This window comes from Zonotrichia leucophrys, chromosome 2 (assembly GCF_028769735.1).
Source record: "Zonotrichia leucophrys gambelii isolate GWCS_2022_RI chromosome 2, RI_Zleu_2.0, whole genome shotgun sequence".
Classification (NCBI taxonomy): Eukaryota; Metazoa; Chordata; class Aves; order Passeriformes; family Passerellidae; genus Zonotrichia; species Zonotrichia leucophrys.
The window spans coordinates 68,053,555-68,079,762 of NC_088171.1; the positions used below are offsets into that span (position 1 = coordinate 68,053,555).

The following is a 26,208-nucleotide window of genomic DNA, read 5'->3' on the forward strand; positions in this document are numbered from 1 at the left end:
TTTCACTGTTTAAATCCTGACTTCAGATTCAATCTGTGCAGCAACAGGCAGAGAAGGAAGCAGCAGGCAGTTTTTTCCAGTACTTTCAAAGTCCAGGTACCCAGCTGTTCCACCCACTTGCTGGTCCTTCCTATTTTTTTTATTCATACAAGCAATTGAAAACAGTTTCACAGCTTAGCAGCTTCTGTATAAAAACAAATCTGCTCTTCTACACAATTAAGAATTCACTAAATCAAAGTCACAGCATCATGAGTCTGGTGCCCTTTCAGAGGGCCTGGTGAAGCTGCTCCATGGTTCAGTGCCTCTGTGAAGCAGAGACTTTTCCTTGGCATCCCGAGGTATGGAAAGCAGCAAGCAGCCTCCTGTGCAAACGAGGCTGCCCTACTTTCTGTAAACGACTGCCCCTCAACCATCCTCACCAGACAGTCTGATTATATTTCTCATGTTGCAACACAGATGTTCTTAACTTGTCATCTGCACCAGGAACACCAGCCAAGTATTCCAGCTGTATAATAGCTTTTTATTGCTGATTGAAGAGTCTCAGTATAAATTATTTCCCCTCATATCCCTGGAAATCACACAAACATCACACAAACATCACACAAGGCAGGGAGTGATGCATTTAGAACCACCTCTGCAAAGTGCCACAGCAATGTTTTAAGGAGGGTTGTCTTAGTCCAAGTGTGAGCAACTCTGATTTGCAGAGCTCCTTCTGCTGAGAAGATACATGGGAGAAGTGTCATTGCTGGGCACACTTGGATTCAGAGGATCCTGCTCTGCTCTTTGGGAATCCATGATAAAAGGCAAGTTATCCTGTGATGATTTGTTGCCTTTAATCTAAAATCAGCAATGCTGAATACAAGGAGATAAGTAGGAAAACAGAAAAACCTGGAAGACCAACAAGGGAACAAACAAATGTCTTTGTAAGGAGTAGGGGTTGATTAGTTCCTCCCAGGATAAGAAGCAAAGGACATAAAGCAAAGCTTGCAGGTTCAAAACAAACACATGTAAATAGTGTTCACCACATGCCTAAGGAGGCTGTGGATATTAATTTCTACATGGCTCAAAAAGGAGGGGGGTGGCTACTTGAAAGCAAAATCCATTGAGGGATGTTAAATATACACATCTGACAACACATCTGAGCTAGGAAATATCTGACCCGCAATTTTTTGTTGCATTCCTGTACATTTTTCCTGTTCATCCACTATTTTCACATTACCCTCTGTAAGCCCTCTCAGGAATAGGATATCACACTAGACATACCTTTTTTTTTTTAATCCTGGAAGGCAATAGTTTTTGTTCTTAATATGGATACATTCAGTGAACATTAAAAAAAAAAAGCACTTTCAGCTCATCCAAGTCTGTGGTGCTTACCATGGTAAGAGGATCCAAAGAGCATTTCCTCTTGCAAGCCATACCACCCAGAGATAAAGTCCAGTGTTGGGGCTGGCACTGATGCTCCTGGCAGATCACACTACCAGCAATGTGATTATGTACATCACCAGGGACTCAAGAGTTTGCTTTGCAATTCTGCTCTGTGAAAGTGATACCTGTGGAAATACAGGAGCTTGCCCAGAAATATCTGCAATGCAGGTGGTCCCAATTTTTCATCAAAATCTCTTTGGGATTGGAACACTTCCTAGGAACATGCCAGAGTCTCTTGGACACAGGCATTTAAAATATTTTATTGGTGATGTTTGATATAGTTCACAAAGATTCTGCTTAATGTGTTGCTGGTCCTTTTTTTGATGTTGTTATTTATTAGCAGACCAAGGAGGGATGGAGGAAACCAAGATCTGTTCCACTTTGCTCTCCTTCTGTGGCTTTACCACCAGGAAAAGCTGAAGGTTTGTTCCTCAAGCCAGGATGAGACAAGAGTATAAACTGTTACCCAGTGCACTAATAATCAGCACCTTGTTAGTCCTGCCACCTACCCTGTCTGAGCAAGCCAAAAAGCACAATTTTATTGAAAATTTTTACTTATTTCCTAAGGAAACTAGATTCACTACTAAGCTTCCTCATAGTATGTCTGTGGTTCTGCCACAAGCAGTCACTTCAGCAATCACACTTGAAGCTGATGTCCAGCTGTAAGAGTGGGAAAGATTTGGAAAATCTGAAGTTCCTGTATAATTAACAGATAAAAGTCACTGAGTAATGAAAACAAGCATTATTGATCACCTCACTGTGGGGACAACAGCAGGGCCAATACAGCCTTTACTAAACAGAGAGTTCAATCTCCAGACAGCTCCTTAGGAAACCACATCTCATTGCATCTGCTGCTTATGGACATATTTTAGAGGACTTAAAGACAGTGCATTTCACCATCTGCAATCCAATGATTACATGCCTTGACAAATATTCCCCACTGGTTGTATGATGAAATGAGAAAGTGGCAGCAAGGCTAGATCAGGAAACAAGCACGGAGAGCAGTTTCCACTGCTGTACAGAAGGCAGAAAAGGATTTTGCCCTGAAAAGCAGAAAAAACATCTTGAGTGAAACACTGGAGGGGCATTTCACAAGAAAGGAGTCTGATAAGTGGGACTGATTGAAAAAGTCCTTTTTGCTGGGGAAGAGGAGAACAACTGGGCTAGGATAAGACTTAAAATGCATCCTGATTTATCTGCAGTTAAAAAAAAAAAAGGTAATTCAAGTAATAGGTTTAGGTGTTACCCACTTCACTCCTGAGAGACTAAATTTTTTCTCCAATAAATTTATTCTTCCTCAGGCACCACTACTGGGATAAGAACTCAACAAAACTATTCAGCAATCTCCTACCCACCAGCCATAATATACTCTCCACTTGAAATGTACAGTTTTAGGTTGCTTTAACTCCCTCACAGATATAAAAAATAAACTTAGCCATGATGAAAGCAGGCATATATGGCTGCACCATAGTTAGTTTTACAGGAGCAACCAAATTCTAGTTATATTGCTGGAAGACCATCCTGAGAACACCTTGAGTTGGAAGTGACCCACAAAGATCACCAAGTCCAACTCCTGGCCCTGCACAGGACCATCCCCAGGAGTCACACCATGTGCCTGAGAGCGCTGTCCGAATGCTTCTTGGGATCTGTCAGGCTTGGTGCTGTGACCACTGCCCTGGGGAACCCATTCCAGTGTCCTCTGGGGGAAGAAACCTTCCAACCTATTCCTCCCTTGACACAGCTTCATGCTGTGAACCTAAGTCTTTTACCCTGTGCACTTCAATGCAGAAAATCTGACCACCTTAACCTCCTCATTTATGCAGTAAGGTGCAGTCCAGAGATTCCTTCACCAATGCCGACCCGAAGCCTCAGCTGACAAGACTCGCCTCTCAGATGAACTACTTTGGTCTTGGCTGCCACAAACACAACATTTCCAGTTCTTGGGGTGCCTTAAGGGGTTTGTCTCCTCACTCTGCTGACTCTGGGGATTTTATTGGCTGTGTAAGGAGTCCCTGGCAATTCTCTGGACACCATGTATTCATGGCTGGGTGTTTCAATGATTGAATCATCTAGGTGTGAGAGAGGAAAATAAAGCTGAAACTTAAAAGAATTCCTGGGCAGACAATTCAGATGGATGGGAGGAGAAAAAGGGTACATCCACGGCCATTTACCCCAGGGAACAGAATTGATGATCAGGGCTGAAATAAGGGAAAAAATATTTGGAAGTCAGCCAATTGAGTCTTTTGAAAAGGTGTTGCTGTCAGAGGAAAACAGAGGACTTCAGGTGCAGGTGAACCTGTTTGCACAGAATCCATGAGTCTAAAGCTCAGTCAGGCTTAGAAGGGGTGTCATGAGGACATCAGGGAGTGTCCTCAAACAAAAATCCATCTCTCTGCTTTCCTTAGCTCTGTGAGTTCTGGACACACATTTATTACCTTTCACTGACAAGCATTTTCTCTTAATCTCCTTTGTCACATTTGTATTTGCAATCCTCTCCTGAATTCAGGGTTTAGTCCACATCCCCTATCTGCTTCATGGAAAACTTCATTTACGTGGTCCCTTGCAGTACCTCTTTTATGATGAAATCAGGCCCCTTGCACAGAAGATGATGTGTGGCTACCTCTGTGCAGCTGCATTTGTAGTCCCAAGCTTTGACTGCTTGGCATAAAGTCATTTGTTAAAGGACAATAACAAGCATGATGAATTCTAATGCTCTGTGTGTCATGGTACTTAAGTATCTCATAGAAAACTACATCACCATTATTTCACATTGCTGCAGCAACTCAACTCCCTTTAAAAAAAAAAAAACCTCAGAAAACCAACGCTTTATCATAATATTTGTGGACAGGTACCAAAAGAAATCAATGGTTGAGGATCTACATCTATCACAGCTTGCAGAAAACCCTTTGCTAATATTGGGTCAAGGGAAACTGCTCTAATTTTCTGGTTTCCTATGTCAGCTCATATTCACCTGACACCACTCACTGGCATTAAAATAGATTTTCAGCCCCCTGCTTCATGCATCATATACAGCAGAGAAAATAAATCAGCACTTTTGGAGATAGTGTTCATGACAATGGATCTGGTGCCACAGAGAGGTTCCCTCATTAGCTGTGTCTCTTGCCCACATTGCATTTCAGGTCTTCCAGGGATCACTGAAATCCCATAAGGACTGAGGTACTCTGGGGTTGGGCAGGACTTGGAATCACATCCTGCTGTCACTGACACCTGAATATTGTCTCATTCATTCCTGTCCAGCCCAGGAAGGTAGCGTGTCCTACGAGGTTCTGAGGTATTAAAGTGTGCTGTAACTTTGTTGATGGATGTCAGTCAGCCTCAGCAACCTCAGGAAAGTCACTGAGCATTACAGAAAAACAAGAAATTCTATAAACATTGTTATAACTAAAGTTTAATAGCAATATAATCATGGAACAGATCCTCCTAGAAGCTCTGCTAAGGCACATGGAGGACAGGGAGGTGGTTCAGGACAGCCAGCATGGCCTCAGCAAGGGCAAATTCTGCCTGACCAATCTCCTGGACCCCTCCAATGAGGTAACCACCACATCAGTGGCCAAGGGAAGAGATACAGATGTCATTTATCTTGATTTCCATAAAGCCTGTGACCCGGTCCCCCACAACATCCTTCTCTCTGAATTGGGGAGAGATGGATTCACTGGATGGACTGTTAGGAAGATAGGGCAGTAGTGAGATGGTCTCTTGCACAGGGGAGTGATCAACAGCTTGGAGTCCTGATGGACGCCAATGACAAGTGTGTCACTCAGGGGTCTGCACTGGGACCAGTGTTACCCCTTCACTAATGACACAGATGAAGGGATTGAGTGCCCCCTCAGCACCAAGCTGAGTGGTATGGCTCACTCATGGGAGGGATGAAGGATGGGATGCCATCCAGAGGAAGCTGGAAGGGAGCTGGACAAGCCCGAAAGGCAGGACCAGGGGAGCTCCATGTGGTTTAACAAGACCAGGTGCAAGGTTATGCACCAGGGCTGGGGCAACCCCTGGTATCAACACAGGCTGGAGAGTGAACAGATTGGGAGCAGCTTGCTGAGGATTTGAGGGTGCTGGGGGAGGAGAGCCTGGACACGACCCAGCCATGGGCACTCACAGCCCAGAAAACCAAACATGTCCTGGGCTGGATCCATGGCCAGCAGGCTGAGGGGGGAGATTCTGTCCCTCTGCTCTGCTCTGCTCTGCCGTGGTGAGACCCCACCTGGAACCCTGCATCCAGCTCTGGGGTCCCAGCATAGGGAACACCAGCCTGTTGGAGTTGGTCCAGAGGAGTAGCTTGCAGTCCACTTGGGACCTCTTGAACCCAAGGCAAAGCCTTTGGACGTATTGTATGCATAGCCATTCACGGATTTATCTTCTCTGAACATGCTTTATGATCCCTTGATCCCACAGAAACTTTCAGCACCTCTACCTTCCTGTGGCAAGGATTTCCTGTGGCACAGCCTGATTCTGTGAGGGCTAGAAGCCCACCATGGGCTGGCTCATGGGGTTCTGTCTGTAGCATAAAGGAACGAGTGGGGAACTGTCTGAAATGGTTGCAACTTTTCCCTCCACTCAGGCTCCAACAAACCTCCATCTCCTCCCAGCCTCACAGGCTGAGGACCACCAAGCTATTTATTTGCTGATATTGAGGAAGCTGGTTCATATCTCTGGTCTTCCTTGTCATTTGTTCTCAGTGTCTGAAGCCAGAACATGTCCACTGGAAAGGAAAATGGAGAGGAAAATGAGCCAGGACACACTCTGATAAAGGACTGGTGCACAGTCAGAGACAAGCTCACACTGAAGGCAAAAACAGAACAAAGACGATGGCAAATACAGCTTTCATCCTCTGGGATGGACGTGGGGGAAAATCCACATCTGAATTTGAAAGAACGTGCAGGATACTGAGGGAGGAGAATTAAAAAGTGCATTAGGACTCTCAAACATGTCACCACAAGTGCTCCATTGACAAGTGCTGTCACACTCTGCTCAAACAATGCTTCAGGGAAGCCGGGGCACACTTCTGAGGGAGGGCATGAGAGCCCTATGGAGATCCCTCTGTTTAATGCATTATAATGAACAGTTAATGACAGGGCACTTGCAATAAATGGCAATACCCACTCCATTGTGAAGCATCCCTCAGAGCAGAGGGAATCCATTGTCTGCCCAGCAACCTCACCTGGCTCCCTGCTTTGTTCCTCCTCTGGAGAGAGACACCTGATGCTGCAGAAGGTGCTGCTGGAAGATGCACTCATTTCATAGTCACAGAAAGGAAATTCCTCATGAAAATTTTCTCATTTGCCTATTGAAGAGCAGTAAGGCTCCAACCTCAGGTGGTTTCAATCCTTCAACCTGAAAGCTAATTTTAACCAAAAAAGATTTTTATTTTTCCTCCCAGAAAATGTAGGCACTTGCTTCTGTCTCGAGGCTCTCTGCGCCTAATAAATAGCTCTTTGAAGAAAATGCTCAACATCTCAGTACACACTCTGGGTAAAGACTGTTTTAGCAGTGGATTGAAGGGATGATGTGCTAGCAGCTCTAAACTCTGCTGCCCCCACAGTGTGGTTGGTCTGGCTGATCTTTCCCTAAAAGATACACCATTAAGCATGAGTGACTTTTACTAGGGCATAGAAAAGGGAGAAAGGATTGAAATTCCAAAACTTTCTAACTGATAAGATGCCCACAAACAAACATGCAGAGCTAATGGTAGTTGATAGTTCATTAGAGCCCCTACCATTTTTTAATCCTCCAGGTGCTGCAGCTCACTTACAACTCTGCTGTTGGTGAATCACAGGATAATTTCTTGCCCACTTTTGTGTCAAACCTTTCAGGTGTTTTAAATCACCATCAGACACATCTCATAAGACTGCTGGCACATTAAGAGTGCTCACAGTCTGCTGCTGGACTGGAACTGCTGGTTTAAGGTCTAGCTGGGTACACACAGCTGCTGGTATGGGATCCCACAGTGGTACACCCATGTCTGCTGTGAAAAAGCCCAAAGGTCTAGGCTTTCTCAGAAATTACAGGTGTATTATCTGATCCGCCTCTAATTAGCAGACACTGAATAGGCCACCCTCACTCATTTTACCTCACCTGCATCTGACAGTCAAGAGTGACAGGTAGGCAAGGCGTTGGCAGACACACCAGGAAAAACTGGCAGCAACAGTAGAAAACTGTGACTAGCTTTAGAGGCAAACCCATCAAATGTAGGTTTCTTCTTCTTCCCTCTTCTTTGCTGCTCAGTGTTGGTTACACTTCTGTGCCATGAATTTTCCTCGGCAGGAAAACTGCTCCTCAGCTCCTCCTTGTCTTGCAGCAGTAAGTGTGTTGGCTAAACAGAAGTGCAGGGAGCTGAGCCCTTGTTCAGCTGGGCCCTGAGTTAGAGAGTTGCCTAGAGTTGCCTGGAGTCAGTCCTGAAGTTGCTGTAGTGAAACTTTGAAGGATGGCACCACTGGGCTTTGTAAGTGTCCCTGAGTTATGTGATGCTCCTTGCACATGAATCAGAGGATCATAAAGGACATTGCTCCAAAGTACTCAGATGATGACTTGTAGCCTCTCTCACTTGGCAGGCTACGCTCCAGGTACCAGCAGCTCCCATCACTCATCCAAGCAGACTTCTCCCAGCACATGTGAATTGGCTCAGCCTGGATGCTGAGTCTTAAATTAAGGACATGCTCTTTAAGAACAGTCTGATATCACTCATCTAAATGTTTGCTTAGCAATGCAGAGTCCTCTCAGCTTAGCAAGTGCTTCTCTCTCTGTAGTGCTCACCCACAAGCACACACTCCCTGGGCAGCTGTAGGGAGCAGCTAAAGTCCAAGAGGGCCAAGGATGAGCCACGGGAAAAACAAACTGGCTTTCCTTCCTTACTTCCTTCCTTCCTTCATGGTCAAAGCCACCTTATGCATTGTAGCTTTACAGTATTTTTTGACAGAGGAGTACAGCACTTGGATATATTGCCTCTGGTTGTCACTTGTGGAACTACACCAAAACCCATGCCTTGGCTCCATCCTCAGTCTGCATTCAGATGTCAGGTCTTACCTGCTTATGGAAGAAGGAAAAAAAAGAACTTTCAGAGGCAGAACTGCAGCCTTAGCTTTATACCTCCTCCCACAGGAGTTGATATAAAATTATTCCAGGTTTGCTGAAAGCAGGGCACAGAGTGCCTGGTGGGCCTGGAGCTGTGGAGGGAGGGTGCCACAGCTGCCCTGCTCATTTGGAAGCAGGGGAAATGCCGGTTCCACCAGCACCTCTGCCCTCTTCTCACCCACAGGCACTGAGTGGGAAGGATTTATCAGAAAGGATTTGCAATGAAGTGGATGTAAACCGTTAGTGTAAATCCCCCTGCAGCCTGGTGAGAATAAATCCTTCCCTCCTCCCCTTTCCAGATTTCAAACATTAAAGTATTTTAATTGCACTTCAGGGTAATTCAGAATGGAGCAAATGAAACATTGCAGACAGAGAAAATCGCTGCTCTGGAAAATGTCTATAATTTTCAGGGATTCCTTTTATTGTTGACTGCATCCAAATATTTCTGCCCTTGACTAAGCGCTCTCTGTTCCCCTGTGTCTCTTAGCAGTCCCTGCAGTGACCAAACAGAATAGCACAAGAAAGAATAAACAGCCAAAGCTGGAACATAAACCTGTCAGGTGATGGAGGGGGTTTCTCCCCTGGCTGCCTCAGTACAAACCAGGCTCCTGCTGCAGGGCTGGGCCCTGCGTGTGCTGAATTGCAACCAGGACCTGGCGTCTGGGGGAGAGAGGCCACCCAGGCAACTCAGGGCATCCCACTCTGGATTCCTCCCTTATGGCTTTCACACCTCTGAGAGAAACCCCTGCTCCGTCTGACTGCTGATGTTCATTATTTATGGAGTGATGCAAACATATATAATGCAAAGATTTTTTTTTTTTCCCTAGCACCTTAGGGGCTGTCAGAAGCAGAAGAAACCAGAAACTAATCCCCCTTCTGATTTCCCTCCCTCCTCCTACACACTGGGCAGGGGCAGGCACAGCTCCTTCCCTTGCTGAGGCTCATATCCTGCTTTTCCTAGTGCTGTTCTGGGGCTGCTTTCCAAGCTTGGTGACAGGGCTTTCACTTCAACAGGATAAAATGTCCATAAACACTGGTCTGTGCTCTTTCTAAATGTTTATGTTATAGACATTTGACATTTATTTTAGCCTGACCTCAAGGTTTAGTGCAAATCTTTGTAGCATGGCAGCTTTCAACTCTGTCCTCTTTGAGACAACAAGGATGGCTTTTGACACAGATTGGCTCGTGGGTTAATCCTTGTGTAGATGGGGTAATTTATACTGTAGCTGGCAGCAGCTGGATACCAAACCCAAAGGGTCAGGCAAGGTTTACTTCAGATGGCTGATGCATCTTAGGGACAGAATTTGTCTTTTCCACACAGAGATGTACAAATCTGCTGATACCTTCTATCCCAGAGAAGACAGAGTTTATGTGGCCACCAGATTACATTTGCAAACCCCCTGATGACCTGATAGCCTGAGTTACATGTGACAACTAATGAACTAAAGTTTACACACACATGCATGTGAACACTCTCAAGACTGACAACCAAAAACCATTTAGAAGAGGAAAAGGAAACATCTCAACTCAGCCTTTCTCCACTGTGGGCCCACAGACGTCATCAAATGCACAAAGATGAAGGTAGTGCCCTCTAGGTTGCAGCAGGAATAATTTGTGCCATTATTTCCTCTACAGTAAAATTAGTCCTGGGACTAATGATTTTCCTGCAGCATGCAAGGCCCTCCCCAAAAGACCTCCATGCAAGGCCCTCCCCACCCTCTATTCCAAAAGACATGGCTCTGAATGCTGACACTGGGTGACTCTGAAGCCCATCCATGTCCCTTTCCAGCAGCCATCCTTTCGCACTGCATCTAAACTCAGAGCTCGTGATATGGGGAGAGCTACGGGGAATGCCCAGCCATTCCTGCATTCTGGGGCAGGATTAATACATCAGACCTGTCTCTGGCAGATATTGTGTTTGAGGAATATTATTACATTTCCCATGCCCACGGCTACTTGTTGCCTTTTCCACACTAAGCAATGAGTTACCAGAACCTTTTCTTATCTGTCAAGTTTCTGAAACTGTTAAACCAATACAACCTGCTTTCCTTTCCCACACCTAACAGGCATGTCCTTCCCCACACTGTTTGTAAGTAAGTGAGTTGTAGTCTGAGCAATTTATTGGATTCCTCTAGCCTTGGAGCCAAGGAGAGGAAAGCTCACATCCGTATTGGTCCTCTGGGGCAGTTCTCATCACAGTGAAAACGGAGCCCTCGCTGTCCCTGCTGGCTTCCCGAGGCCGTTCATTGCCTGGATTATGTTACTCCATTGTTTATGGCTCACAGTGTGCACATCACTCTCACAGCGCTGTGTTTTGGTTTGTGGGTTTGGGGTTTTTCTTTTAAAAAAGGGAATACAGGCTACTAAAGGGCATGGAGTATTTCCAGCTCATGTCTTGAGCCATATCAAGGCAGGTGATTTCTTCAAGAAGAAATCAGGACGGCAATAAAGCACCCAAGCAAAGAGGAGCTGAGGGCTCTGAACCGCAAGGAGGGCAAGACGGGAATGTTTGCAGCAATAAACAAATAATAAATGGATTTCTCCTCCATATTTATATAGCAAGCTCAACACGAGCAAAATCAGGCAAAGTCCTTCCTCTCTGAGCCAGTATTTCACACAGGGCACAGTCCGTTGCATTCTATGAGTATAAAACCTATGTTTATGGATGCATGAGTGCATATACACATATATGCATGTGCATACACCCACACATAAAAAAACAACCTCCATGGCACTTCCTATATTAAGTGGTGATGCAGAAATCCTCTTGCTGCAACCACGTTTGACTTGCTGTTCATTCAGTCACGTTTGCGCCCAATCAGGTGCACAGGGCTAAGACACCTGCCTCCAGCTTGTTTCATAGCGTAAGATTAGGAAATGTGCACCAGGAAATGTGCACCAGGAAATGTGCACCAGGAAGTACTGCACCTAGCTACTTGCAAGACAGCACTCATGCTGCAAGTTTCCAACCATTTTCCCTTCCCGCCTTTGCAACGCTTTCCCTCCTAGAAGAGCTGAATATCAGGAGTTCCTTCCATGCTGTGGAAGGTCCTGAAGCTGAAACTTGAATCACTTTGGGCCAAGAATGTAATGGACCTGAAGCACTCTTTAGATAACATTGATGAAATGCACTGCAAAGCCTAAAACGAGAGGACAAAAATGTAAGCAATGCCTGACTGACCCGGAGCAATGCTCCATGCAGGAATGTTCTGCCTCTTACAGCCACAGCAGCAAGTGCTGCCTAGGGAGAGCCAGCCAGACTGGCCCATTGTCCCAATCCATTCCCAGCACCCACAGTCATCAGAGCATGCCTATTCCATTTAGTAAGTGTTTATAGTTGCATTTTTCACAAATGTGCTGCTCTGATGGGGCATGTTGATGGGTCCCTACCTCAGACGTGTCCTGCTTTCTCATCATGGGCTATAACTTGCTTTCCTCCTATCCAGTAGAGGTAAGGGAAGGAAAAACCCTTGTCTGTGCTGAGGATAAGTGGAAATCTCAAAGACAGTCATGGGTTTAAGAAACCAAATAAGTAGTAATTAAAAATAAGTGGGCAGAGGTCGTACATTCCCCTGCCCCATCTGGAAATGCAGTGGTGGATTTAGTATGCCAATATTGACACTTTAATTAATCACTGCTTCTAAAATGCTCTGTGAGTGCAAGCCTAACACAGTCAAAATTATTATTAATAATCATACTTCTAGTATCATTTAGCTTTTTATTATTACATTACCATGCATTAATATTATATAAGGATATTAATAATTCTGATACTATGTTCCTTAATATGGAAAGAGTAAAAAGACCAGTACCACTTATTAAAGACTTTCCCTGTATTTTAGAAAGTAGTCACTTTATCATTTTATCATTGAAATTAACTGCACAGTCACAGGCTGGGCTAGTCCTAATTAACAACAACAACAACAGAAAAAGAAATACAATGCACTCCAGTAAATAGGAGCAGCCCCCTCTTTCTCCCACCTCTCCCCTCCCGCCTGCCCAATAGTACAAAATACATAGGGGACCCTGTTGTCATAGTAACTGGCATTACAGCTTGCTTTCGATAATTAATGGAGGGCTTTGCTATTACAGTATTCTTGAAATTTCACTTTCCCCTGTGCTGCACTGCAGAATGCAGTATCATTTCCCCATTCATAAATATTTCATTACCACAGTCTGCTGTGTTTCATCATCACTGATAACACTCAGACTAATCCACCCATTGCTGAATTCATGTCGCCCTGTCGGCAGAGCAACTTTCATTTCCTCCTTCCACTTCTGCAGTCTTCATTTTTCTTGTTCAGTGTTCTCCTGCTGCAAAACTGTCATCGTAGGCTAAGTACAAAGACCTATATTTTTCTTACTCTGAGAAATAAGCGAGCGGTGAAAGCTCTGCCTGAGCAAATCCCGCACAGACACACGCAGGCGCAATGTTTGCACCACAGATCTAATTTGTGTGTTTCGGAAAACTGAGATATTTAGGTCATCAAGGGAGGGGAGAATTGTGAAATGTTGCTGTAGCAGGAAACTTGGAGTCTGATTCAGCAGATTCCAGGGGTACCTTCAGACACATGCGTTGCCCCTCCGATGACAGTTGTGAGGAACAGAAGTGAAATTCCCATCCAGAGGAACTGTTGGAGCATAATACATTTGGTAACTAACATATTAGCAGAGAACATCCAAAGCCAGTGGGGCAAACAGCTTGGAAATACACATAGAAAGAAGGAAGTGACAGAGAAATAGTTTAATTTTTTTTCCTTGATATGAAAAGCCTCAAACAAATTAACTGTGATGTGCTTACATAAATAGTTTTTACCGATATCCATGCAGAAGGAACTGGATTTTCCTGGTTGAGCCTCCCTTGACTTATTTTTCTTCTCTTTTTAAATGCTTTTCTCTTTTATGTTGCCATCCCTTTGAAACAAGCTGGCGGTGAAAGACTGTGAGACCTGAAAGAGTCAATTGCAAGGTGTCTCTCGTGTAACTCTGTGATAGACTTGCCTTAGATTGCCTTTCCAGAGGAGACTTGGGAGGCCAAAGGGAAGGAAAATGCTGTTTGTAACCTGTTTGACAGAACACTGCACAGAATCTGGCTTGTTTTGTAATAGGTATCACAGATGGGATGTAGTTTTCCTCTGGGAGGGGTTAAATCCTGGATAAGGAATCATAGCACAAATAAGCATTAGTGGAGACCACAGTATGCAACTCTTGACAGGCACTATATAAATGTATAAATGTATATATAAATGTGTGAGGAAAATTTGTTTCATCTATTCTGCATGTGGCAGAAATAGCTAGGTAAAAAATTGCACAGCCCATGCAATAAATAGCAGTTATTTGCCTATGCCATGCAATCTGCAAGACCTGCTAGGATGTCATTTATGTTGACACATTTAAAGAGAGAAGCTCTGCAAATCCATTTTCTTCCAAGCATCATAAAAAAGCCCTACATTTTGTTTGCGTATTTCCAATTCAGATTTGGCAGTTTCATGTAGCAAGAAGAGAACATTGCAAGAGGATTGAGGGATTCTTGGGTATTATTATTTACCTTTTGCAAAATAAAATAAAATACAACAATACAATTTTGAAAAAAACTTTAAAAATTATTTTAAAAATTAAATCTGCTTTTACAAATTCCATTCCTTGTCAGGAACCATAATAATCTTCCCTCTCATACTATAATTTCCCAACCATCAACCATGAATGAATGTATAGAATAGAGGAACCCAGATCAGCCCAGGGATTTTTTTCCTGTCTGTGACATGACTCTTATGAACATGCCTAATTTGTAAATGAGCTGGTGGAGACTTTCACTCAATGTGTGCTGGGATGGAGAGTCTCATGGAGTCAGGCAAACACCAGTCTAAGCCAAGAGGGCATTATGCCAATACTCAGAAGGGAAGTTTACAGTGTCAGTTAAATACAGGACAAAGATCCAAATTGCTTTCAGTCCTCTGAGTGAATCTCCAAGTGTCTCCTATGTGTGAATCCCTGTTAAAAGATCATCCCTGGAAAGGGAGAGTCCAAGCACGCTTAGGGTGGGCTCAAGCTTTTGTTCCTGTAACCCAGGCAGATGATGCTGACCTTGTCTGAGCACACGATGGCCCTGTCTCTCCAGAGACATCCAGAGCTCAGCCCTTCGGAGCTGCCTAGAGGTGTGGCACGAGTTTAAACCCAGCTGGCAGCCACCCATCTTCATCCTCCTGTGTAAAACCCCTGTGCAACCAAAAGGCTTCCTCTTGAGGAGCGCCCTACTCCTGAGCAGCCAGCTGGTGATTTTTCAGCAACGCTGGACATGACGTGTGGGAAACCCCCCAGTTTGCCAAGCATTTTGGGAGTGAAAGCTCAGAGGAGCTGCAGCCATGTTCCCTGACAGCCCCGAAAGCAAAGCCATTCCTGTGAGGAAAAGCGAGCCCGACTTCCCCACGCAATCACCCGGCTGCCTCCCGTGGTGCTACTGGCACACAAATACTTGTGCTTGGCCTTCAGCCATCCAAGAGCTGTCAACATGTAGCTCCTCAACTCCACAGCTCACAGGGGCTTTCTTCCTTGTTTTTTTCAGGTTTAGAAAGGGGAAAAGAGCAGGCAGAGGAGTTTTGTGAAGTATCTATCTCCTTGCTCTGAGAATTTGTTGTTAGTAACATGAGAAGAGAAATTACTCTTGACAATAAAGGCTATGATATCTTTTCTCTACTATTTCGGACAGAAAGATGTGCTTGAGTGTGTGGGTGTAAGAGAGAAAGCAAGAGAGTAAGTGCCTGCGTGGGCTTAGATGCAATTGCCATTTTATCTTGTTTTTCTTAAAACCAGTTTCCCTATGCTTTCCCTAGCTTTTAAAGATATTTCCTAGGCCCCTGTCTGCTTCCTCTCATCTTCAGAAACTCAGTCAAATTTTCACCAGTACATGTGGCTCACAAGGCACTTTTCATTATTTCCTTTGTAAAATCTATGATCCCTAACCTGCAACTATGTCCATTTGTATGTTGCTTCATCAGCAGAAAAGTTCTTGCCAGTTTTTCCTCCAAACTCTAAAATATTAGCAGCAGAGAGCAAGGAAGTTCATGTCACTTAACATGCCACCCTCTAACCCCTCGGTCCTTTCCCCATTTCCAAAATGACCTTTCTGACACCTTCCAATTTCCCTTGAGGCAATTTTTAGCATCTGCCTCCCACCAGCTCTCTCACTGCCCGCAGACCATTCAGTGCTCTCAAGATCCCAGTCACACAACCTGAATGAGGAGGGCATCCTTCTTGATCCTGCTCTAGGCTCTGAGGGGGACTGGTGTCTCTGGGGCTGGCTGGAGGAAAAGTCCTTGTGCTAGGAATGTCACTGACCCAGGGACTAAAGGAGTACCAGGCAGCAGCACGTATGAAACGATGAGTAGAAAGCAGGCCAGCAGATGGTATTCACCAGCTTTCAACACCAAGTCCTTGCAGAAGGGCTTCAGAGATGCAGATTCCTCTCCCACCCACTCCATCACCAAAAGGCCAAGGGAAAGCCTGAATCTCTCTCTCCATAGTGATTCTCTGTCACAATAGGACAAGAAATGAACGACACGCACACGCTGAAATGTCTAAGGTAACAAAGTGAAGTTTATGTCTGACTTTAATATTTATAGACTTCCAAAAGTGACCATGGATTGGAGGATGAACTTATCACCTCTCCAGCTACACTGGTTAAACCAACAGTCCATCAAATTTCTCGTCTTCTAGAAAGGAATGCAAAACAATCATTATTTACATAAAAGTGTGTGAGAAACTCCATTACAAAAATGTAAACATCAGAAGGCTCAGAAGAACTTAGAAGAACAAGGTGACAGTTCTCCACTTTTTGGCTCATATTGTGCACTGTAGGTGAGCTGGAGAAGAGGAAATCCCAAAGCTCAGCAATGTCTCCTGCAAGCCCAGACCCACAAAACCAGAGCTATTTCCAAGTGCAGCCTTGATGCTGTAAGTTATCCTGAGCAGCATTTATCACTCTCCCCTTGCCTTGCCGCACTCAGCGGTTCTGCCACCATGGCAACCAGCTGGAGTTCGGGGATGGTTTTGGAGTGGCCCTTCTCACTGTGCCACATCAGCTACCCTGGGTGGTCCCTGCAGCCTGGGGTGTGCCCTGATGTCAGCTCAAACATTGTTAAATATCCACATTAATGCAGTGGACTGTGCAGTGTTACCTCTGGAAGTCTCAAAGCACATGGCAAAGGAAAGCTGGCATAATCATTCCCACTTTACAGGCTGGAGAACTGAGGGGATGTGAGTTCTTCATGGTCTCTCTGGTCAGTGCCCCTGCAGGGGATAAAAAGGAGATTCCCAGCTCCCCTTTCAATCAATCACACAATTATTTATGGTACTTATACTTTCCTGACCAATTAACATCTGTCCTCTGTTCTGTGCCTGGATTTTGGAATTACATTCCTCCTGTATCTAATAGGAATTTAGCTCTTAAGTAGGAAGCAATGTTCTCTGATTCATTCATGCCACGGCTTTTCTGAGAGATGCCTTGCATCACATCCCTTTCCATCCTTTTCCAGCCTCCTCATACCAGCAGCCAACAAGCAAACAGAGGGATGGGATCCACAGCCTCTTGCCAGGAGCCATCCTTTCCCTAAAGCAAGACAGTGCACCCAGACTGAGGGTTGCATCAGGTAACAGCAGCTGAACCACCCACGCTTTGAGAGATTTTCTGTGGCATCACTAAGAAAGGTAGGATTTCTAAGGTGCCTAAATGAAAAAGGAATAGAAGTCATTCTTTCATGAAATAAAGAAGTTGAGAAACAAATGTCCTACTGAAAGTCAAATACTGACTTACAGTCTAAGACCTGGGAATAATTGAAAGGTTTTAGAGAGAAAAAATTTACATAAGAAGGTTCAGGAAAAAAAAAAAAGCCACTTCAGAGGAATGTTGCAATTTTGGCAGCTCAAATGGTGGAAGCTGCTGGTGTTATAATTTTTTCAGCTGCCATAACACTAAGAACCTGCAAGCCCTGGGAAACCCAGATCACGAAGTTTTACAGTAGCTGTAAGCTGAAGACTGTCACATCAGTTGTTTATAAATAAATATTTTTTTGGCTCTGTTGTTTTGGAAGCAGGAGAGAGGCAGGATTTTATCTCAGGCCAGAAGTTACAGGGTTTTTTTGATGAAACACTAAAATTTCTGATGGATAAAGTGAGAACTCTAGCTCCAAACAACCCATATGAATAATACAAACATTAAAAGGAATTTTTTTACTGAGTTTTGCATTAATAGCTAACAGACAAAAGAACTAAACCCGTAGTGACTGTTGAAAAAAATCTTAAATATTGTTAAATTTGTATAAAATATAGAGGTAGACAAACTGTTCAGTACCCAAGCTACTCAGTAGTCAATGGCATTTTATACAGGAATGTTTTCCCCTTTCATTAACAAATGGATAGCATTTGATTAATTGTACAGCTAACACATACTACATTAAACACAGTCTTGCAGATCATGTAAATGAGAACAAACAATTTTTAATGCCATGTGAGTCAGTTCCACGGTGAGCATGTGGCTCCAGAAGGATGACATGTTCAACATGCAAGTTCTTGCCTGGCTCATTTCCTTCCTCTTTCAACTGACTCCTCAAGGCTGTTGTCTAAGAAAGTCTAATTTCATGAACAACAAACAATGCAGGACATCTGTATTTTGGCCACTATCTTTCAGATTTCTGATTGCTTATTAAAAAAAAAAAAAAAAAAAAAAAGAAAAAATAGTTGCTCCCTATGTGAATGACAACCCACACACTTCAGTTTAAAATTACAATACTAAAACCAGTTAATAATATATTATTCAGCTTTTTCAATCTGCCTATTCTGGTTCCATACTATTTTGCATTTTCCTATTTTTCCAAAAGGGCTCCCTTCTTGTCTTTGCTAAAAGAAACTAGATTTCCCTTGTTCTCTTGGAATTTAGAAGCTGAAGTCAGGACGCTCAAGAGGGAGATAAAAACTGCATAGGGAGGCCAGTCCAGCGTGTCTCAGCTCAGGGTCATGCTAGTTTGGCAGACTTTCCCCTGCCCACCCAAAAGGAACCAGGGAAGCCTGGTCAATATTGCCAGATCCTGCTGCTTTAAAAGCAAAGACATGGGGAAAGGCAGTTGCAAAAGAAACTCCTGCCTAGATAATTAATCAGTTAATGAAATTCTGCCAAACCAAGACAATTCTTCTACAGTTTCATTTACAGAAGTTGTACTTTATACCCCATCTTGAACTGCTGCCATTGAAACTGGTTGTTTCAGTGCAGTGGTTGCTGCATTTCAGTATCAGCTACAGCAATTCCACATTACATGAATGGGAACACCCCCAAATCTGAGATGTGCTCTTGGATACTTGGGACTACTAGGACTCTTTAGAAATATATCATTACCACAATAATTACCTATGTAACAATTTTCACTTTCCCATTTGCAAAGCTATTTTTGAATAGTGCCATTAACCTAAGGAACTCTCAATCTGGCACTTTCCGTGACTATTAGACAAACTCTACAATTTGTTTCTTTTAGTTCTTATTGTTAATATTTTTGCTCAGTGTTATCTCCCTGTTACTCCCTAAGCTAAAAACCAGTCAAAAATTCATTACAGATAGCACTATATCCTAGGAGCTAGAAATGGTAAGGATCTATTAGTTTGCCACTCCAGCCATTTTACACTTGCTCCCTGAATTACCTTTCCTAATGCTTTGTCCAGTTTGGCTTTAAAAAAGACAAAGCAGTTGGGCTCCTGCCCTTTCCCTTGGGAGGCTGTTTCACAGCAAAATACATCTCACTGTCAGGAAATTTTACCTTACTTTCAGTCTGCCTGTCACACTATTAGCCCTTGTTATATCCCTGCGTGTCACACCAAGAATTCTGCTCTCATGCTCAGGAGAGTGGGAGGTTGTTCGTGCTCATCAGAGCTCTGCATGTCTCACAAACCACACATTTGTTAGTCATTCCCGAGCTGGGCTCTGCATCAGTTTATATTTGAACTCGTCTACCTGTGCTTCCACCTCTCCTGATCAATTCTGTCACTTTCTTCCGAAAACTTCCCAGATTTGTCAGTACCTCTCTGGTTACCAGGGGCCTGGTGTTGACTGTGTGGATATTTTGGGATGTGGGACAGCAGGCAAAGCTAGATGACAGGTTCAAACTGACCCAAAGCATACGTTCTTTTTAACACAGCTTAGCTAAACTCAGCTACTTACCACAGGACATGAATGACAGAAGTTCACACGGGCACAAGAGGAAACAGAAAAGGTTAATGCAAGAAAAACAATGCATTGAGAGCTCCTGCATCTATAATCTATACTATATATGTAAGAGCCTGGACTGCCAAGCTATGCTCATCATATGGAGACAAGAACAAAATGTTATTTGATAACTTGATGAAATGCTTTCATGTGCACTTGTCAGCCTTTCACAAGAGGAAACATGTTTCAGACACCACCATGTGAATCTCAGCTCTTGTGGGCACTGGGGGCGTGCACTGGCCTTGGAGCAGGAAAGGACCAGAGGAAGCAGGAGAACTGCTGCTCTCTGCGCTCTCATGTCCAGAGAGATGACCTGCAGGGCTAAGCCTGACCACCAAGCGTTTCATCCCCTTCCTTACAGCTGATCCTAGGTGCCCAAGAGCTCTTGAAATTAAATCTTCTGGCAGACCAGGCACACAATCCCCAGGCAGTAACTGTGTAGCTCTTGACACAATTTCAGTACACACACCAGACTGAGATCCTTGCAGGAGACACATACACAGAGGACCATGATGCTGTGAATGTGCTGCCAATTGCTTCCTCAGCCTCACTCAACATGTGCTTTGAAAAGAAAAGAGTGGACGTATTGGGAAAATGAGATGCCTGGTGACCCTTGCAGACTCACACTTTCCCTCTTCCATCCATTTTCTCTCAGTCACTGTAACACTTCTGGTTGGATTTTGGTGGAGGAAGCTTCCAGTGTAAAGCATTAAATGGCACTGCAATGCAGAGAAGCAGAGAAATGGGGCCTGATCCAAATCCAGTGCTCTAAGGATCAGGTAAAGCACCAAGGTCCTCCTCCCTTCCCTCATTCCTGAGGGCATTTACCACCTACAGAATGGGATTCAGGTACTGCATCAGAAATCTGCGAGACAAGACCATCCCCTCAGTCTCTCCAGCCTTCAGTTCATGTGTCTGATTAAGGTGTATAATTCGATCTTCACTGGAAAAATGTTCCAAGACCCCTAAGATCTTGTAGGAAAGGTCAGGATTACAGCCGCTATTAAGAAAAAGTCTCCATTTATGGAGAGATTTCTCCTGCCTTTTTTGGGTAGGCACTGATTGGAAGGGTTTAATAACAAGCCTATCCTACCCCATTTATAGGGTGTGCTTTTCCAGAGAGTTTCCTGGACACAGTCCCATACATGAAACTCTGGTTTTATGTACAAAATAACTCAATGGCCATGGAGGAAAGCCCAGTGTTTAGCTCAGCATCTGGACTGTGGTTTCCAGATGGAGAGGGCCATGTATGGTGCCACCTTCATCTACACTGAAAAATTACCTTTTTCCTGGCAGCATGGAACAGTTGCTGTCTGAATGCAAGGCCAACTGTCCCACATGGATCATCTCACACCTACTTCCCTCTGGGAAATGTCACTACTTTTCTTCCTTTTAACCATGTCTCCACTGCAACATCAGTGCTAGGAGAAGCATTCTTCCAGCTGATTTCCCTCAAAGCCCAGAGAAAGTGATAGCAACCAAGAGACCCTGTAAGTTTAGAGCCACTTTCCCCTCTTTGCCCCATCCTAGGCAGAGCCAGAGCACCAGGCACAGAAGGTGTCAGGGAACAAGCAGAGAAGGCACATCCAATGACCCCAGATGTGTGTCCAAACAGAAGGGAAGCCATAAAACTACCAAGGAATTTTCCAAACGTGAATGAAAGAGCCTTCAGTGGAAAAGTTGTCCTCTGTTGGAGCCTCACAAGCTGCACTGATGTGGAAATGCTACCACTGCACAAACCTGCCCTCTAGTAAAGACCAAAACTGACTTCTTTGCATAATTTTTAAAAGGCTAAAATTTTTTTTTGTCATTATGGCAGGACATTTAAGTAATTCAAATGTCTTTTATAAAGTTGGCCTTTCTATTAAGTCACCTTTCTTCCCTGGAGGCAGAAACGGACCTGCATTGTCACCAGCAGCAGGTGTTCCACAGGAGTCTAAAACAGATGCCAAAAGTCTTTCAGGCTGAAAAAAAGTCTCAAGTGGGAACGGGAGTTTTCTGCCCAAAATTTGATTGATCTTTGAAGGGAGAGTGCTCAGAAGAGTGTTGGCTCTCTGACAGCATGAGGCACCAGAAAGAATTGAGTTTTTCTAGGAAAAAGGTGATTTCTGTGTATTGGGGCAAAGCAGCAGAGAGAAAAATCTCTAATCAGACAGAATATAGGGAACAACAACCCAGCTTGTGTGTCCACAGGACAGAAATGACACTCGCATAACCCACTCTGATTTCATATGTATGTGACATACAAATAGCACAATATGGTAAGGTATTAAAAATCTTCTCAGCAAAGCTGGGCTGACCTCCTTATTCAAACATAAGAAGTAATGCTGCAAGACCAGGAACATCAGGAAATAATTTAATTCTTAACCAAATTCAAATTTGTGTGTTTCTAACAAGCGGAAAAGAAAATTATGCAGGCTATACAGTACAATAACAGAAGCTTGTAAAAACAAAGAAGGCTGCTGTTGTTATTTATCAAAATATATTTGTAATCATTTTCTGGAAGTACATGCAAGGGACCATGCTGGGCATCACACTCTTACTAATACACCTGAACTTTCAGTCAGGATATTGTTAATTATTCCTTCCTTGCAGGCCTGCTATTTCTCTGTCTCCTTGCTTAAGGAAGGAATGCTGTGTACAATGGAGAGGGGTGTTCAGGCTTCCACTGCCAGTGACCTTCACTGACTGCTGGATCCAAGCACATCCATGCTGGACTTCAAGTGAGGGTCTCTGAGGCATGATGTTCTGGCAAACTTTGGGAAAAACAGCAGCTGAGAGGAGACACCCAAGCATTAACACACATACTCGGGGAGCATCGATCTGTTTTTCTTGGCCCCAGCATGAAAACCTCCGGAGCAAGCTTCTGGCAAGGCAGCAGGCACCGACTGGGGCATTCTGGTAGAAAGGGGAGAAGAGCTCAGGTCTGGAGTCATGGGAAGGAGATTAACCAGAATTTAGGAGATTGCCAAAGACAGGAAGTGCTTCAGGGTAGGGCCCAGGGAGGTAAGCTTATGTGTACTGTGAGCATAGGACAGGGATTTTATGGCAATCGGGCTCCAACCATCTTGCTGTGCAACGCACAATGTGTGCTCAGAGTCTCCAGTGTCCAGGCAAGAGCTTCCTGTGGACACTGAGCAGACATGTCTGGAGAGCTGTTTGGTGATCCCAGATGGTCCTGTTCCTCCTGAAAGCAACACCAAGTATGCGAACATCCAAGAAGAGGGGCCTTGGTGTGGGTACAAGTCAGACTTTTGACTTGAGTTTGTCAATCACTCCCCTCACAATCTGGAAGAACAAACAAACCTACGGACCTACACTTCCATTCCCACATGTTTTATCCACTTCCTATACTGAGAAAATTTATCTTATACTGAGATCTGTCACTAATGACCCTGTGAATGATTATTAGTTTCTCTACCACCGATGAGTAAAGATTTGGCATGAGAATCAATAATTCCTTGAATTAATCATCAGTTACAGCAATAACTGATGACCAAAAAGCCTGGCTGTGCATGTTAATTATTTACTATGTGCCTATGCAAAGGCAGGCAGCCAAAATCACATCCATGCCTCCTTGGAGCATGGTGGTAGGGAGGATAGTTCAGCACTTTGAGACCAGAACATGAGTGCCTTGCTTCTCAGTTACCCTGTGATCTCTCCCTAAACCTGTTCCTCTCCTCCAGAATGACACTGGTGTCACCACAGCCACTGAGTGCTGGGTTACAAAATCTTTCAAGTGACTTTTGGACAGATGCCTCAAGTTTGGACTTTCCATCCTCTACAGACATTATTGAAATCCCACAAGCAGTTAATCATACCTGTTGGGAGTCTAGTAAGGTTTTAATCCTGACCCCTGGCCTTGATGTGCCTCCCATCTGCGGATGGGGATGGGAACAATCATTTACATGCATGCAGGGATTCTGCTGAAAGTTGGCTGCACAGGCAGCACACTGTGAGATGCAGCTAATTGATGCTTTGCTGCAGCAAACATCAACATAGCACGTCTGGCTGTGGCACACGGTGAAGCTGCAGGCACTAAAATAAAAAGAGAACAATCTACTGCCCATTTGAGTGGCAGCTGCTCTGGATGACTGCAGCGCTGCCCAGCAAATTACTGAGCAGGCAGAGGCGCAATTCCCTGGACCACGTGTTAATCACCTGCATCCAGAGGGTGAGGACAGAGAGACCCTGCAGTAATGTGGAGCAGGAGCACAGGCTTTAGGCTGTGGCATAATAAATCTCCCTGCCTGCAGCCTGGCACTGTGTCTTCACGAAAGTTATACCAAATTTCAACGGCAAGAACTGTATGAGAAAGTAAGCAAAACTGAAATGAGAAAGCAAGGTCGTGTCAGAAGTCCAAGTAAAAAAGGCCGACTAAACCAGACTCTACTTAGTTAACAGTGGGCATAGACAGAATAACAGAGGCCATCTGACAAAAGCACAAAAACTGCCAAACATTTGCGTGCATCAGATGTTAATGATGATCAAACCTTATACAACACAGTCTGGGGAAGTCAGTGCCTTCACCCAGCATATGTCCATGCTCTGTGTTGAACTGCAGTTGTCTCCTCTGAGATAACTCAGCTTAATATTCTGATGTGGTTGTACCAACATTTAAAAGCAGGTAGCAAGTAACCAATGGCTGGTTTCTTGTGCCCCCTACAAATTTGTTCAAGGTCATCACCAGACTGCTTCAGTTTTGGTGGCCCTTCAGAGACAACGCTCACATATCTTAAAATTTGATCAGGATGTGTGTAATTAGTCAATATGGCATGTTCTACACAGAAAGCAAAACTGTTTTACAGAAACAGTCATCTCTGAGCAATGACACACAGCAGACAGTAGCTGAAGAAAGCTCTGAGCTTTAAAAATATGGCTACTTTTTCCAGAGCTGAAATACAAAGCCATTTTCTCTCCCAGATGATAGCAATTCAGATGGAGATATTCACCAACTAGCAAGCCTGAAATACCCAGCACCATCATTTTAGAGGCACACACTGAATCTGACAGAATGTCCTTGTGCATAAAACTGCTTTTGTGTGTGTTTGGGGTGAGGGTGGCAACACAGGGTGCTTTCTGAGCCTGGCTTAACCAACGAACACTAGTCAACCTTCAGTCAACCCACAGGTTCTTTAGTTTTGCCCAAATATGAACTCAATGAGATGGACATAATTCTGTTTTTCAGGGCAAGACTCCCTGTGTTTTCTTCAATGAACCACCAAAGAGTCCTGTGTTGACTGTGAGTTTTCCTGGGACAGGTGAAATGCACCAATCACTGCAGATAAAAACTACCAAACACATGAAAAGCCCACAACTTTTTTTCACAAAAAGTTAATCCCTACACAAAATTATTCAAGGGCTGAGACCAATATGTCAGTAGCTGAGAAACTCAATACAGGTGTAGAGTAAGAAGTCAGCAAATTCGGTGCTGCAGTACAGCCACCAGCTGCAGAGGGACAGCAGTAACACTCCCAGTGGAAGGGCAATAAAGATCACCAGTGGTTTGCTAATATAGCTTGGATTCCCAGTAGAAAACTGATTTCAGATTTCTGTGACTGTTTGATCACACCTGACAATGCCATGGCAGAGGTGACTGCAGTCTCAAGGATAAAAACACAGAGCCATTTCCTGCCTATCTAGATCACACCACCTTTCCACTGCAGCACCTTTAAAAAGAACATCAGAACAAGGTAAGGCTTAGTGCACCATAAATCTGCTGCCTTTTACTGGGAAGATCTCAAACTGGGCACTAAAACTAAATCTCTGGTCTTTCAGGAATCACAGTTAGCTTGAAAACCAATGGCAACTAAAAAGAAAACCAGCACCCACAACATTCAAACAGTACATACTGTTCAGTCACACAGATGCCCAGCCAGTACTCCTGTAGCTTCTGTTGCTACAATTGACTTTTCCCTCTTTATTAAAGGATGCTGATATAAAACCCACAAGGCACACAAAAACATAAAGAAGGAGCTGATAAAAACAAGAAGCAGTGTATTGTGCCTCTCACTAGTCAGCCAGCATGGTGATTAATTACTTAAATGCTGCTCCCCTTAATATTTCCACATGGCATGGTATCACTTTTGTATTTGGGAACTCATCCCCCTTCACTAGACTTGGAGCTCATCCAAGGCTGGGGGATATTAATGAGACAGATTATAGGGTAGCAGAGACCAGCAAAGGATCTTACCTTGGCAGTGACATTGTTGTTGGTCTTCAAGCCAGTTCACCCACCTTTGTGCTAAATGTGTCTTGAGAAAAGCCAAGTGACAGCAGAGGACAGCCCTTTCTTTGTCAGAGTTGGTCACTGACTGTCCCAAGGACCTTCCTCAGTCACACTCCCACCAGGATCAGTCCAGTCTCTGAGGTCCCGTTGGCATCCTGTGTCTCTGACCAGCAATAAAATAAACCATGGCTTTTACAACCTTGGGATTCTAATG

The 26,208-nt window shown here is 44.2% G+C and overlaps 1 long non-coding RNA gene across 1 annotated transcript; it reads right to left on the reverse strand.

Moving 5' to 3' along the window:
* Positions 1-4,857: 4,857 nt before the first annotated feature.
* LOC135443199 (uncharacterized) lies at positions 4,858-7,284 on the reverse strand. The gene is made up of 3 exons (XR_010438874.1): positions 7,166-7,284; positions 6,611-6,790; positions 4,858-6,151 (listed from the first exon to the last, which is right to left on the reverse strand). It is a non-coding gene; the product is annotated as an uncharacterized LOC135443199 (long non-coding RNA).
* Positions 7,285-26,208: the final 18,924 nt, after the last annotated feature.